The following is an 11,865-nucleotide window of genomic DNA, read 5'->3' as shown; positions in this document are numbered from 1 at the left end:
ATAACCAACAGAAATATGAGATGATTTGACCCCCCCCTGACCTCAGAACATGGGAAGTCCGCCCAAAAAATTATAATTTGGTATAACATTTGGATTGTTTGATTATTGGATAATTTGTATAATTTGTATTTAGCTTCAGTAGTGTGGTAATAGATGTACTGTACTGCTACCATCCTACCCTACCATTTTAGCATACTTAGCCTCAGTAGTATGTTGTTGTTTCTACCTTTTCCCCAGATTGCGACTCAAGGTTTGCAGATAACATAATAGATGTACTAATAGATGTACTACTACTATCTTATCCTACTAGTAAACATTTTTAATTAGTGCCAATAGTATGCATTACCATTTTCCTACACAACTATTAGCAAACATTTTATTAGTTCCAAGAGTGTGCCAGGCACCTTCTGGCGGTTCCCTCATTGCAAGAAGTGAGGTTACAGGGAACCAGACAGAGGGCCTTCTCGGTAGTGGCGCCCGCCCTGTGGAACGCCCTCCCATCAGATGTCAAAGAGATAAATAACTACTTGACATTCAGAAGACATCTGAAGGCAGCCCTGTTCAGGGAAGTTTTTAATGTGTGACATTTTAGGGTATTTTTGGTCTTTGTTGGAAGCCGCCCAGAGTGGCTGGGGAAACCCAGCCGGGTGGGTGGGGTACAAATAATAAATTATTATTATTATTATTAATCCCAGTAGTAAGTTAATAGCATGCACCACTAGTAGTAAATATTTGATTAGCCCCAATAGTATGCTTAGAAGCATGGTGCTGCTACCAAGAGGGCTTAGCATCTGCAGTAGCAAATGGAGGTGAGATATTGACAACTAGTGGCCTTCGAGTAGAGAAGATCCAGTCCCCTTGTTCTCACCCTTCCCTTCACCCACCTTCCGCCCATCAGCATTAACCCATCTTCCCATTGATAAAGTCCTTTCCAGAGCCTGCCACTGAGTTGAGTTACTTAAAAATACATCAGGATAATGTGATGGCCACAAGCATAAGGAGGTTGTTGTTTTTAACGGATAGACAAATTTATAGAGCATGGGCCTAGCAGTGTGTATAAATTAGCCATGCTAGCTACGGATGGAATACCTCAGGTGCAACACATGACAGATGACTAACTGGGGACAGATTACAAGTGGGGGTGGGTGGGGGTGGAAGCGCCTGTCACCTTCCCAACTTGCTGGCCAGGTCAGAATGACTACTTCTGTGATCCATCCAGTGCCTAAATGTGGGGAGGGGGCAAGGAGAGATGTAGCTACGGGGAGGGGGGAGAGAGAGCTAGCTGGGGGGTTTTGCCCTTAGTGAAGCCTCCAGAGGAGTGCCATTGAGGCTCTCAGCCTGTGTGTATGTGTGTCTGTCTGTGTGTGTGTGTACGCAAATGCACATGGGCGTGTGCCAAACTGGGTCTTTGACCAGGGTGAAATAGCGCCTAGTTTCCCCCCCTGGGAATCGGGAATCCTTCTCCCTACCACCGCTCTGGGAACGGAGGAGAAACAAGGCAGGGATTGGAAGGGGTAAGTGAAGAGAAAGGGCCCCCATTTGTTACAGCAATGCTTGCCGCGGGGGTCCCTGCGACGTCTCATAAATGATTCTAGGCATGGAGGGAGTCAGGAGGTAAATTGATTCTTTGATTCATTGTGACAGGCCAGGGTTGATGAACAGCAGGAGAAGGAGCAGCTAGTGCCAGGAAGTAGCGGGGTTATGAAACGCACAGCTGTTTATAAGGGGATTCCTCTCCTGATACTATCCTCTCTGAGGGCTTTTATATGTGTGTCCCTAAGAGCCAACCCCTTGTTGAGATGCAACTGCTTCTGAGGTGGAACTTGTTGATGCAAGCAGGGTTTGTTCCCCAAGGTGTGTCCTTGCATGCATGGCTGTCAAGAGAAAGGCCCTGCATATCATGAAAATGCAGGACGGTCCGCTTGCGCTGGACCACAGAAACATTAAAACAAACAAACACAAAAATAACAATAAAAATTACTGTCCTGTTCATACAAGTTCAACATCTAATTGGAGGCAAGTTCAGTAGCTTATTTCACTGTAGAACTTGTAGAACTTGAGCCCAGGGGATTTTCTGAGAGACGAAGCTTGTACGGTACAGTATTGGGATATGACCATTTCCTTGCAGACATCACAATGGACTTCAAAATGTATGTCATAAGCCATGGAAAAGGAAGTTCTTACCATTCCGTCACAGGAGCATCATACCAAGAAAATCCATGGAGAGGAATATGTGGAAGAAGGGGCAGAGTTAGGCAAATTGGGTCCACCTCTATTCTCAAGGCATGTCCCTGCAATCTCTGAGAGAAAAACAATGTGCTCTAATTCAGGATTCAGTTGAGGGCAACAAAGGTTGATTTCCTAAACCAGGCTTCCTCAGCCTCGGCCCTCCAGATATTTTTTGGCCTACAACTCACAACCTAGCTAGCAGGACCAGTGGTCAGGGATGATGGGAACTGTAGTCTCAAAACAACTGGAGGACTGAGGTTGAGGAAGCCTGTCCTAAACCATGGGGACCATCAGGGTGGTAGGGCAATTTATTCCCCCCCCCATCTGCACATAAATGGGGTCCATGGAACACTCTCTTACTTTCCCCCATGTAAATGAATGACTACCATGCACTCCTATGAGTTGCATATGGAAGCAGCACCGCAAGTGGGAGCAAAGATCAAACCAGGGGTGGTCTGGTCAACCTAGAGCAGGCATCCCCAACCTGCAGTCCTCCAAGTGTTTTGGATCCCTAGCTAACAGGGATGATGGGAATTGTAGTCCAAACATCTGGAGGGCCAAAGGTTGGGGATGCCTGACCTAGAGTAACCCTTCGGTGGGTGGAACAGCTCTTTGCACATAGCACACAGCGATGTACTGCAGCTCCTGTGAATGGACTCAGTGTGCAGCAGGCTATCCATTCACACACAACTGGCTTTTCATATTGCTAGGGGCATTTTGGTATAACATTGCCTAGCCAGATATACTTTGCTCAACAGATCTTCTCAGAAGTTCGCTCTCACCCCATTGGCAACAATGGTAGCAGGGAGTTTGCATGTCCAGTGGGAGCTGTGGCAAGTGTGTGCTGAATATCCCATGCACTCCACTTTTCAGCCCACAGGCAGCCAGCCATGTGCATCCAGTGCACCTTGTGGCACATCACTGCCAACCTCACTTCCGAATAGCAGTTGCTGGAAACCACAGGAGGGGAGAGGGGGGGCTCTCGTGCGCAGATCCTGCTTGCCTATTTCCTATGGGCAGCTGTTTCGCCACTATGAGAACAGGATGTACTGATATGTTCCTGGTGCAGTGGTACCTTGGTTTACAAACTTAATCCGTTCTGGAGGTCTGTTCTTAAACCAAAGCATTCTTAAACCGAGGCGTGTGCTTTCCCTAATGAGGCCTCTCGTCTTCCGGGGGAAAGTTAGCTAACCGGAACACCTACTTCCAGCTTTGCAGAGTTCGTTGTCCGAAACGTTCATTAACAGGGCTGTTCGTAGACCAAGGTACCAGTGTATTCATATACTATACAAAGCAACCCAAACAGGACTAGAGCACTCACTTCTTCTAAAACTTGTTAAAAGCAAAAATAAGACTTTTCCTTCTTCTAAACAGTGGCCAGCAATTTTTATCTGTTAAAACTCTAAGGGTTCATACTTTAAGTGAAATTGTCAACTTTCAGGACCCTTCAAAAAACACCTGTGGTGAAATATTGCACTGTGCAAATCATTGAAACATAACCACTTACTTTACCAACCGATCACCCACAAAGACTTCACTGGCACCCTAGACAGGGGCCGGACTTTGAGCTTTCATTAAAAGAAGCCTCATAGCCTCCAGCCCTCCTAGAAAGTAAGTTATGAAGCAGAATATGCAGTTAACATTCTACATGATTTTTGTGAAATGAGTAATCCTGGCTGCTCCCACCTGTCCATGTTTTGGTCAGTGAGTAAAATCAGAGCTGCAATTGATAAGTGATTGGAATCCTTAAAGAGCTGCAGTTTTCCTCTCCCCTTTAAAGTATTTTTCCTGATTCTGTCTCATTTTCAACAAGCTAAGCCTTTGCTCATGTGGAGATACAGTTATGGAAAAAGCTGTGTTGTGTTATGCCACACCTGCAGGACAGCAGCTATTTTGTGACATAACTCAAAATTCAAAGTGTGTCTCGTGGTCCAAAAAGGTTGACTATCCCTGACTTGCTTCATTGGGTAAGGATCTGACAGAATCAGCTACAATATCTTTAATCAGTTGCTTGGCAAGCTTCAAAATGCTAAATAGTTGGTACCTTGTTCACCAGAAGGCTAAAAACATTTGCCTTAACAAATAGCTTTGCTCTCTCTGTACTTGAGAATTTGCCACCTTTCTCTATTGTCAGAAGAAGAGCTCTGTGCAGCTTGGAAGTCTGCATTAGCCCTACATCAATAGACATTGCACTAGCATAAGATATCCCCTTTATTGCGGCTCTGATGCATCTTGTTCATTCAAAGTTCTTCTCACCACTTGCCTCTATAACTCCCACCCCGTGTGTGTGTGTGTGTGTGTGTGTGTGTGTGTGTGTGTGTGTGAGAGAGAGAGAGAGAGAGAGAGAGAGAGAGAGAGGCTCCAGCCCTATCACACACCCCTACCTTTGTTAGCCTGGATGGTTCTGCCTGATTGTGAACATGCTGGTTGTGGGTGTGTGGAAACCCAGGGTCAGAGATTGAAAAGGGGACTCATGCTGATACTGCAGACATTTCCCCAGCCTGGAGAACAAAGCCTCTCTCTCACAGTCTCCCTCCCCCTCCACACTGCTCAGCAATTCACCTGGAGCTGCTGACAAAATAGCAGGCACAGGCTTTAACCCAGGGACAAAAGCTGACCCAGGTCTCCCTCCGCCCCACATGTGTTTAGACTTTTTCGGATGACACATGGGGAGAGGAGGGTTAGGTTTGCACTTGATTCTCCTGCTCCCAGCCTCCACCACAAACATTTGACCATCTGTGCAGGGCCTGTACAGGGCAATGACAAACCTAGACAGCATCTTAAAAAGCAGAGACATCACCTTGCCAACAAAGGTCCGTATAGTTAAAGCTATGGTTTTCCCAGTAGTGATGTATGGAAGTGAGAGCTGGACCATAAAGTAGGCTGATCGCCGAAGAATTGATGCTTTTGAATTCTGGTGCTGGAGGAGACTCTTGAGAGTCCCATGGACTGCAAGAAGATCAAACCTCTCCATTCTGAAGGAAATCAGCCCTGAGTGCTCACTGGAAGGACAGATCGTGAAGCTGAGGCTCCAATACTTTGGCCACCTCATGAGAAGAGAAGACTCCCTGGAAAAGACCCTGATGGTGTGAAAGATGGAGGGCACAAGGAGAAGGGGACGACAGAGGACGAGATGGTGGGACAGTGTTTTCGAGGCTACCAACATGAGGGAGGCAGTGGAAGACAGGAGTGCCTGGCGTGCTCTGGTCCATGGGGCCACAAAGAGTCGGACACGACTAAATGACTAAACAACAACAACATGCCTGTGACACCTGCCCTACATATGGTTATGATTTGGGGGGGGCACTAGGCTGTGTGCTGAGATCCTTCCAACCCCTGGATCCAGCAGGTGTTAAAAGAGAAGCCAGGCTAGCTTCCTGGTGAGTTGATAGTTAGGTAATGTGTGAGAAGTCTCTGTGGAGAGGAAAGTGTGCCTGGCTTGGAGAAAAGCAACTTCAGGAAGGCATGAGGGAGAACAAAATAACAACTGTGTGCATTGGGGGGGGACACAACTGCAGGTTAGGGACAGAGGGTTTGTTTCCTCTTATCTGCATGACCCACTTACATTTAAATGAAAACCATCACCCCCTGGCTTTGCACGCGATTTGGATACCCCCAGGTGCGATTTTTGATTACTATATGAGTTTTTGATCCACTGTTTATGTCTAATCTTGGACTAATACAACGTTGCCTCTTTAGTACAAGCTTATTTTAATATTGTTTCTTTTTACCTTCTGAGTCTGCTCCACCGCCTGCCTCTGGAGCTGCAGCCACGCACTGAGTCAGAGGCGTCCCCAGCAGGAGGCAGGCAGAGACTGGGCACCAGTAAGGACAACAGAAGGGGAGGCAGACCAAGCTGATCCACTGAGAAGTTCTCCTGCACAAGTCCTGTTGTCACTGTGCAGCAACATGTCTAGGAATTTTGTCAACCTCTGGTGGATTCTGCCCCACCAGTTAATTAAGCAGAAGTGATGGTGCAATTTGGATTTTTCACCTAAATATGTTGGAGCAGTAAGCTACACCAAGTGCCAGCTTTAAATGCACATTTTTATTTGCTTTGTTTGTATGCCGCATTTTGTCCAAAGAAACCCCCCAGGAAGGCAGCTCACAAAGGTTAACACCGAAAGATATGGTACAAAGCAGCTTGCAACAACAATATCTCCATAATAACATATTTAAAACCACAAACCAAAAAGCAATCATATATTTGCTCCTGTCTGTCTCAAAGCAAAGGAGAGATCCCTAAATCCAAAAAGAAAAAGAGAAAGGAAGGAACCCCCAAAGAAATCAGACAAAACGGAGGATAAAGCTATCCATGGCTACTTGTTACGACTGCTACATAGAAACTCCAGGATCAGCTGCAGCCTGCCTATGAAGACCACTGTCCAGGGCACCTGAGGCAAACCACAAAATGGCTCCTCCCCACCTTGCTCTATATCAGGAACGGGTGGGAATAAAGATCTACAGGTGATGCATTCCTTGGAGGCTGGATCTGCTGCTGCTGTGGATCCTGCTGCCCAAAGTGGTCGCCTGACCTTCCCTCACGAGTGGGCCGGCCCTGCCATTTGCTGGGAATCACAAGTCAGGGGAAATACACTCATGGGCTTCCAAGAGGCACCTGGTTGGTCATTGAGAGAAGAGAATGATGCCCTAGATGGGCGTTTGAAGTGCTTTTTTTCTTAAAAATAAATGTTTATGGGTACTCATTTTGACTCAGTAAAATCACCATTTTATAGTTCAAATCAGGAAAAATAAACACAGTAAATGGACAAAAGTACAACAATTCAGAAAATTGTATATGAAAAGGTATATGCATACCCCTGCATGCCCCCAGAAAAAAACCACTGGGCCTTTGAATTGGTCCTTTTTCTTATGTAAAGTCCCACATCATTGATCTTACTAATTAATAATGCTGGAATAGCCCAACAGGCCATGATCAATGGGGTTGATAGTTACTTTTTAAATGACAGCTGAAGCCCATTAACTCAAGGGTTCAAGCTCCTTGGCCTTTGTCTCAGAGCCAGTCTCTACAGTTGCAAGTTCCATATTTGTGAACAGATTTTTTGCACTAGCATTATCCAGTTGTTTCTTCTAATATATAGAAGCAACTCCTGCAGCCAAGCTGCTGCCAAACGTCTCGCTCCGCTTTCCTTTGGACCCCCTCCATAAGCTGAGAAGGGGTCTTGTCTTCTGAGCAGCCCAGGGCAGGCCTCCAAACACACTGTCCAGGCTTGTGCCCCAGAGAGTCCCTTTGGTGCTGCTAACACAGCGGTTTGACTTCACCCACAGAGGAGCACTCCAGTGTCTCTTGAGACAGATGGATAACAACAACAAATATATAGCTGTACTCTACATATTTGACCAATGGCATTGCTGGTTTTTAAAAACCTAATAGGAAGAGCAGAGTGAAGCCAAAACACTTCTGTTTTTACGGAACGCGTATACAACTCTTGCTGACAGTGATGATTTCTTCTTAATCTCCTTTATTTTCTTTTTAAAATAAGTTTATTCAACATTACTACTTTCTACTTTTATTATGCCTGCCTTGATTGGGGTTTTGATTTTCACACTGTTTAATTCATTTGGCATATGTATTAAAAAGCGTACTGTAAGAAAATGTGTACATAAATTGGGTGCAGTAATCTTCTTAATGCATTCATCCAATGATTCACTCAGAATCAATGAGAAAATGTTTTCCACTCCTCCAATATATTATTCCCAATAAAGAACAAGTGATGTCAGATGAACTTCAGATGAAAATTATCCATCAATTGATTTTCCTGTCATGTGCGAATGTATTATATTAAGCTAATCATTTTAGAAACTTTCCACACATATTTTGCAGTTATTCATTAACTGAGTGATCTGTTTAAAGCTATTACCACTTTTTCCAGCTGTGAGGGCACTTGTGGCATTAATTCTTTTGACATTCGATATTTAAAGCATTGTATCTAAACCACAGAGCCTAGGGTTTGCCGCTCAGAAGGTCGGCAGTTCGAATCCCCGCAATGGTGTGAACTCCCATTGTTTGGTCCCAGCTCCTGCCCACCTAGCAGTTCGAAAGCATGTCAAAGTGCAAGTAGATAAATAGGTACCGCTCTGATGGGAAGGTAAACAGCGTTTCCATGCACTGCTCTGGTTCACCAGAAGCGGCTTAGTCATGCTGGCCACATGACCCGGAAGCTGTCTGTGGACAAACTCTGGCTCCCTCAGCCTATAGAGCAAGATGAGCGCCGCAACCACAGAGTTGTCCACAACTGGACCTAATGGTCAGGGGTACATCTACCTTTATAAGGATCATTTGGCATCAGTGTAGATATGTTGATTACACCTTCATGGGGTCTTTGTCTTGAAAATGGCTGCCACAGGTGGAGGAAGGTGCCATTCTTTCTTCAACAAATGGAATACAAACCACCCTATATCCTATGGAGTTTTACTGGCATGGGATACCATCCACAAATCAACATCCAAAGTTCTTCCTTAAAAGCTATACAAGTAACACTTTCCAGATGTTTTTCAAACTTTCCTCTCTAAGTCCAAGTTTCCTAATGATATTATGTTCATTCAATGCCATAAATATTTATAGATGATAAGATATTGTTCCTTTAGTTGCAGCTTTTATTGATCACATGTAGCACTTGCACTTCTGATTTCCAACAAGAAGATTAATGTTGGTATTAAGGAAAATAATTATTTTGTAGCATCTGCTATGTGTCTTTTTTATGGTGAGTACAGGGACTGAGAAGCCAACTATATGTGTACTATGTGTCAAAACGATACTTGTGACTCCACACAAATATCACAAACTGTAAAGTAACAGAGCAATCCTAGGCTTGTCTAGTCAAAAGATTAACCGCACTGAATTCAATGGGACAACCAGCAAAGTGAGTATAGGACTGCAGCTGTGAATCCTGATTCTTTACATGTTTACTAGGAACTCAGGACTCGGCTATACAGCTGCAAATAAAATGTTTTAAGTGTGTTGTAAAGTGCAATATACAAATTTGATACTAGATGGCAATGGTGAGTTATGGCAAATTCAATATAGTTTTAAAAAGTTTTTTTAAAAAAGAATTTTCACAGCATTTTTTATATGTGTGTAGATTCTACCTAAGTCCCCCCTGATTTCAATGGAGATTAATCCTGAGTAAGTATGCAAAGAATTGCAGTCTTAAACCTGGTTTGCACATCACACTAACAAAGCCAAACTATGGCATAACAGCCGTGTGTTCAAGCATTCAGAGTCACAGATGAGCTCACAGCTGCTTTGCTCCTCTTTGGTTTTGCATAGTGTGTGATCTGAACCAGGGGTAGAGATTCTGCTTACTCCTCAGTAACTACAAGCTGTAACTAAGAACAAACCTTGGTCTCATAATCTGGCTCAGTTTGATGTGTGAACCAGGCTATGGCTGCATACACGTGACATTTTATTTAAGAATCAATGGAGGCTGAGTACTCCCCCCCCCATCTGTTCCACACACAAACTAGAGCTACTGCATATTTTTTGTTCCTGGAAAGCACTTCTTGAGAAGCTGGTTCCAAATGGAAACAGATGTGAGAAGTCCTGGCAATGGAGGAATGTATCCACACCTGCCCAATGACATTGTGGGTGGGTGCGTACCAAGAACGCAATCACTACTTCATTCACCTGGGATATGGGCATGGAGGCAAAGGTGGGAATAACCTCATCAAGGGGAGGGTTTTCAAATGTGTATCAAGTAGCCAGGTCTAGAATCAATCTAGGCTGAAAGCAACACACTGAATGATTCCAAACTGAGAAAACTAAATTTTGGCTTTACCAACTGGTTGGTGTGTATGCATCCAATGTCTCTTAATTTGCATTTCAGAGAAAGAAAACAGAAAAAGAAACCCGTGTCAGTACCCTCAGAGTAAGGGCCAAATGAGATAAGATTCAGGAGAACAGAGTTGTGCTTTTTTAAAAAAAACTTCAAAGCAGCAGTGGAGTGTTGCAAGATTTTTGGAGGAAGGAGAATTAAACCTTCCACAATTGCACCATTTTCCTGATCTGACCCCCTCCCCCAGGTACTATAATCTCTGCTGGGGAGAAAGAAAATGCAGGCAGGATCCTGACTCCAGTCAACTGGAAGTTAAGAGCACCGGGGTTCAATGTGGCCTAAAGCTCTGCAGTTCCTTTTATTGGGAGATGTTGTGCAGGCACAGAACTATCTGGGGAAGCCGTGGTTCCTGCACTGCTAAGGGTTTGAATCCTAATATCACATAACACCATCTCCCCCTGTTGTTGTTTTTTTACAGGTTTTGAAGCTGAAAAATATGCTGTTGGAAGCGGATCCTGGCTAACGAGGCTCCAGCTGCTGAGACAGCAGTTTGGGCATCTCTGGGGTGTCAACTGTTTACTGTGCTGCTGCTGTTTAGCCCAGGGAGCTGTGATCTATGGGACTTGATGGTGTTTGCCTTTTAATTCATTCTCTCTGTGAGTAGGAGGGATGTTAATTGAATTTCTAGCTATGGCTGTCTCTGCAGTTGATCCCTTCCCTGCCACATGCCCTGCTGCTCCTAAATATCCAGGGCAACTGACCCTGTTGAGAGTTTGGATTCCTTTGCATGGCAACTGATATTATATCGGCTGGACCCAAGCATGGCCCTGAACTTTTAGCAGTTCTTAACCCACTTTCTAGCATCAGCAGCACACACTGCACGAACTAGCAGAAGGAAGGAGTCTATGATTCTACGAAAGATCTTTGCAAACGTGGTTGGAAGATTCCAGGACAATCAGAGAAACATTTAAGCATTTCAGTGTAAACACCCTTCCATTTGAAGGGTGTTTTTGAATGCCAAATGTGCACCTGTGAAAGTAACATCTTGGTCAGCACCTTTGGGGAAGTGTGTTTTTTTTTGGGGGGGTGGCAGCATTGTTTTAAATTGTTCTTAAGTGTTATGTGTTAATTTATAATTTGTACTTGTATTTTTTGTTTTATAAGGCTGATTAATCTTCTATAGCAATAATAATAATAATAATAATAATAATAATAATAATAATAATAATAATAATAATATATTTAGTATTTATACCCCGCCCATCTGGCTGGGTTTCCCCAGCCACTCTGGGCAGCTTCCAACACAATATTAAAATACAATGTGTTTGTGGGAGGGGGTTATTGTCTTGTTGTTTTTGTTTTAAGTATTTACTTGTGTTTTTGCCTTGCATTTTAATCCTGTAAACTGCCCTGAGATCTTGTGACAAAAGGCAGTATATAAATCTAATAAATAAATAAATAAATAAATAAATTGCTACAGTATACAGTGGTACCTCTGGATACAAACGGGATCCGTTCCGGAGCCCCGTTCACATCCTGAAGCGAACGCAACCAGCGTCTGCACGTGCGTGGGTCGCGATTCACCGCTTCCGCGCATACGCGTGACGTCATTTTGACCGTCTGTGCGTGTGCAAGCAGCGAAACCCGGAAGTAACAGGTTCCACGGAGCGCAACTTGAAAGCGCTCAACCTGAAGCAACTTCAACCCGAGGTATGATTGTAGTATCAAAATTTTACACACGCACAACCAGAAATAGTATCCACACCTCTCTTCAAGAGCATTGGCTATTCTTCTACAGTTCTCCATGACATATTGCTGCAGGCAGGGATTTTCAATGAAT

Source organism: Podarcis bocagei (genome assembly GCF_964188305.1).
Source record: "Podarcis bocagei genome assembly, chromosome: 17".
Taxonomy (NCBI): Eukaryota; Metazoa; Chordata; class Lepidosauria; order Squamata; family Lacertidae; genus Podarcis; species Podarcis bocagei.
Note: the sequence above shows the minus strand (reverse complement) of the source record.